This window comes from Arachis stenosperma, chromosome 4 (genome assembly GCF_014773155.1).
Source record: "Arachis stenosperma cultivar V10309 chromosome 4, arast.V10309.gnm1.PFL2, whole genome shotgun sequence".
NCBI classification, from domain to species: domain Eukaryota; kingdom Viridiplantae; phylum Streptophyta; class Magnoliopsida; order Fabales; family Fabaceae; genus Arachis; species Arachis stenosperma.
This window is the reverse complement of record NC_080380.1, coordinates 143,473,782-143,478,440: the sequence shown is the minus strand read 5'-3', so window position 1 is coordinate 143,478,440 and position 4,659 is coordinate 143,473,782. Positions and strand designations below refer to the sequence as shown.

The 4,659-nt window shown below is 39.9% G+C and overlaps 1 non-coding gene across 1 annotated transcript; it reads left to right on the top strand.

Moving 5' to 3' along the window:
• The first annotated feature begins 2,555 nt into the window (after positions 1 to 2,555).
• Positions 2,556 to 2,663, top strand: LOC130978704 (small nucleolar RNA R71). Its single transcript, XR_009086322.1, has one exon. It is a non-coding gene; the product is annotated as a small nucleolar RNA R71 (small nucleolar RNA).
• Positions 2,664 to 4,659: the final 1,996 nt, after the last annotated feature.

Below are 4,659 nucleotides of genomic sequence, written 5' to 3'. Positions count from 1 at the left end.
GCCTTCCCTTTCCTCTTTTTAGAGGTTTCTCCGGCCTTGGATGCCATAAATGGTTATGAAAAAGCAACGCTTTTACCACACCAAACTTAAAATGTTTGCTCGTCCTCGAGCAAAAGAAGAAAGAAGAGAGTAGAAGAAGAAGAAATGAGGAAGAGGGGGAAGGGGTGTGTTTAGGTTGTGTGAAAATGAAGAGTTGAAGAAGGGTATTTATAGAAGAGAGGGGGTAAAGGTTCGGCCATTATGGGTGGGTTTGGGAGAGAAAGTGGTTTGAATTTGAAGGGTGAGGTTGGTGGGGTTTTATGAAGGATGGATGTGAGTGGTGAAGAGAAAGAAGGGATTTGATAGGTGAGGGGTTTTTGGGGAAGAGGTGTTGCGGTGATTGGTGAATGGGGGAAGAAGAGAGAGTGATGGTAGGGTCCTGTGGGGTCCACAGATCCTGTAGTGTCAAGGAAAAGTCATCCCTGCACCAAATGTGGCTCAAAATCACGTTTTGAGCCATTTCTGGCATTAAACGCCGGGCTGGTGCCCATTCCTGGCGTTTAACGCCAGGTTCTTGCCCTTTACTGGCGTTTAACGCCAGTCTGGTGCCCCTTTCTGGCGTTAAACGCCCAGAATGGTGCCAGACTGGGCGTTAAACGCCCAACAGCTAACATTACTGGCGTTTGAACGCCAGTTTCTTCTCCTCCAGGGTGTGCTGTTTTTCTTCCTGTTTTTCATTCTGTTTTTGCTTTTTTCATTGTTTTTGTGACTTCTTATGATCATCAACCTACAAAAAAGATAAAATAACAAAAGAAAATAGTTAACTATAAAACATTGGGTTGCCTCCCAACAAGCGCTTCTTTAATGTCATTAGCTTGACAGAGGACTCTCATGGAGCCTCAGAAATGCTCAGAACCGTGTTGGAACCTCCCAACACCAAACTTAGAGTTTGAATGTGGGGGTTCAACACCAAACTTAGAGTTTGGTTGTGGCCTCCCAACACCAAACTTAGAGTTTGACTGTGGGGGCTCTGCTTGGCTCTGTTTTGAGAGGAGCTCTTCATGCTTCCTCTCCATGATGATAGAGGGATGTCCTTGGGCTTTAAACACCAAGGATTCTTCATTCACTTGAATGATCAACTCTCCTCTATCAACATCAATCACAGCCTTTGCTGTGGCTAGGAAGGGTCTGCCAAGGATGATGGATTCATCCATGCATTTCCCAGTCTCTAGGACTATGAAGTCAGTAGGGATGTAATGGTCTTCAATCTTCACCAAAACATTCTCTACAAGTCCATGAGCTTGTTTTCTTGAATTGTCTGCCATCTCTAATGAGATTCTTGCAGCTTGCACCTCAAAAATCCCTAATTTCTCCATTACAGAGAGGGGCATGAGGTTTACACTTGACCCTAAGTCACACAAGGCCTTCTTGAAGGTCATGGTGCCTATGGTACAAGGTATAGAAAACTTCCCAGGATCCTGCCTCTTTTGAGGCAGTTTCTGCCTAGACAAGTCATCCAGTTCTTTGGTGAGCAAGGGAGGTTCATCCTCCCAAGTCTCATTTCCAAATAACTTGTCATTTAGTTTCATGATTGCTCCAAGGTATTTAGCAACTTGCTCTTCAGTAACATACTCATCCTCTTCAGAGGAAGAATACTCATCAGAGCTCATGAATGGCAGAAGTAAGTCCAATGGAATCTCTATGGTCTCATTTTGAGCCTCAGATTCCCATTGGAACTCAGAGGAGATTGGTACACGCCCACTGAGGTCTTCCTCAGTGGCGTCCTCCTCCTCTCTTTCCTCTCCACATTCGGCCATGGTTATGGCTTTGCACTCTCCTTTTGGATTTTCTTCTGTATTACTTGGGAGAGTACTAGGAGGGAGTTCAGTAATTTTCTTGCTCAGCTGACCCACTTGTCCTTCCAAATTTCTGATGGAGGACCTTGTTTCATTCATGAAACTTTGAGTGGTCTTTATTAGATCAGAAACCATTGTTGCTAAGTCAGAAGTATTCTGCTTAGAACTCTCTGTCTGTTGCTGAGAAGATGATGGAAAAGGCTTGCCATTGCTAAACCTGTTTCTTCCACCATTATTGTTATTGAAACCTTGTTGAGGTCTCTCTTGATTCTTCCATGAGAGATTTGGGTGATTTCTCCATGAAGAATTGTAGGTATTTCCATAGGGTTCTCCTAGGTAATTCACCTCTTCCATGGAAGGGTTCTCAGGATCATAAGCTTCTTCCTCAGATGAAGCATCCTTAGTACTGTTTGGTGCATTTTGCATTCCAGACAGACTTTGAGAAATCAAATTGACTTGTTGAGTCAATATCTTATTCTGAGCCAGTATGGCATTCAGAGCATCAATCTCAAGAACTCCTTTCTTCTGACTAGTCCCATTATTCACAGGATTCCTTTCAGAAGTGTACATGAATTGGTTATTTGCAACCATTTCAATCAGCTCTTGAGCTTCTGCAGGCGTCTTCTTCAGATGAAGAGATCCTCCAGCAGAGCTATCCAAAGACATCTTGGATAGTTCAGAGAGACCATCATAGAAAATACCTATGATGCTCCATTCAGAAAGCATGTCTGAAGGACATTTTCTGATTAATTGCTTGTATCTTTCCCAAGCTTCATAGAGGGATTCTCCATCCTTCTGTCTGAAGGTTTGGACTTCCACTCTAAGCTTACTCCATCTTTGTGGTGGAAAGAACTTTGCCAAGAAGGCATTGACTAGCTTTTCCCAAGAGTCCAGGCTTTCTTTAGGTTGAGAATCCAACCATATTCTAGCTCTGTCTCTTACAGCAAAAGGGGATAGCATCAGTCTGTAGACCTCAGGGTTAACCCCATTAGTCTTGACTGTGTCACAGATTTGCAAGAATTCAGCTAAAAACTGATGAGGATCTTCCATTGGAAGTCCATGGAACTTGCAATTCTGTTGCATTAGAGAAACTAATTGAGGCTTAAGCTCAAAGTTGTTTGCTCCAATGGCAGGGATAGAGATGCTTCTCCCATAAAATTCAGGAGTAGGTGCAGTAAAGTCACCCAGCACCTTCCTTGCATTGTTGGCATTGTTGTTGTTTTCGGCTGCCATGGGTTCTTCTTCCTTGAAGAATTCGGTCAGGTCCTCTAAAGAGAGTTGTGCTTTGGCTTCTCTTAGCTTTCTCTTCAAGGTCCTTTCGGGTTCAGGGTCAGCTTCAACAAGAATGCCTTTGTCTCTGCTCCTGCTCATATGAAAGAGAAGAGAACAAGAAAATATGGAATCCTCTATGTCACAGTATAGAGATTCCTTGAAATGTCAGAGGAAAATAGAAATAGAAAGAAGAAGGAGAAGAAGAATTCGAACTTTAATTAGATAAGGTTCGAATTGTGCATTTAGAAGGAGTGGTACTCCATAAATAGAAGGATGTGAGAAGGAGGGAAGAAGATTTTCGAAAATTCAATTAAAAGATTTTGAAAACATTTTGAAAATTTGATTGATAATTTTCGAAAATTGAAAGTGGAAGAGAAATCAAGTGATTTTTGAAAAAGATTTTGAAATTAGAAGTCAAAAAGATTTGATTGAAAACTATTTTGAAAAAGATGAGGTTAAAAAGATTTGATTGAAAAGTTATGGTTTTAAAAAGATGTGATTGAGAAGATATGATTTGAAAACAATTTTAGAAGATATGATTTGAAAACAATTTGAAAAAGATATGATTTTGAAAATTAATGACTTGCCTAACAAGAAAAGATATGATTCAAACATTAAACCTTTCTCAACAGAAAAGGCATCAAATTTGAGATGTTCAATCAAATCATTAATGTTAGTAAGTATCTTTGAAAAAGGAAAGAAATTGATTTTGAAAACATTTGATTGAAAAGATATGATTTGAAAAAGATTTGATTTAGAAAAACTTGAAAAAAATTGATTTGAAAACAAAATCTTCCCCCTAGCACCATCCTGGCGTTAAACGCCCAGAATGGTATACATTCTGGCGTTTAACGCCCAAAATGCTACCTTTTTGGGCGTTAAACGCCCAACCAGGTGCCCTGGCTGGCGTTTAAACGCCAGTCTGCCTTCTTCACTGGGCATTTTTGAATGCTCAGCTTTTTCTGTATAATTCCTCTGCAGTGTGTTCTGAATCTTCAATCCCTTGTATCATTGACTTGAAAAGACACAAATTAAAAATATTTTTTGGATTTTTAATAATTAAAATGCAACAAGAATCAAATAACAATGCATGCAAGACACCAAACTTAGCAGTTTGTATACTACTGACACTAATGAACTGAAAATGCATATGAGACACACAAAATACTCAAGTCAATAGAATTCAAAGATCAAAACAAGAAATATATGCATGGATTCGAAAAATGTAACAAAAACATGCATTTGACACCAAACTTAAGATGAGACTCTAGACTCAAACAAGAAATATTTTTGGATTTTATGGTTTTTTTGAATTTTTTTGTGTTTTTCGAAAATTAAGTGGAAAAAGGTATCAAAATTCTTAATGAGAATTCCAGGAATCAGTGCAATGCTAGTCTAAGACTCCGGTCCAGAAATTAGACATGGCTTCACAGCCAGCCAAGCTTCCAAAGAAAGCTTCGGTCCAAAACACTAGACATGACCAAAGGTCAGCCAAGCCTTAGCAAATCACTGCTCCAAAAGCAAGATTGATACGAAATCAACAAGCTCTTGT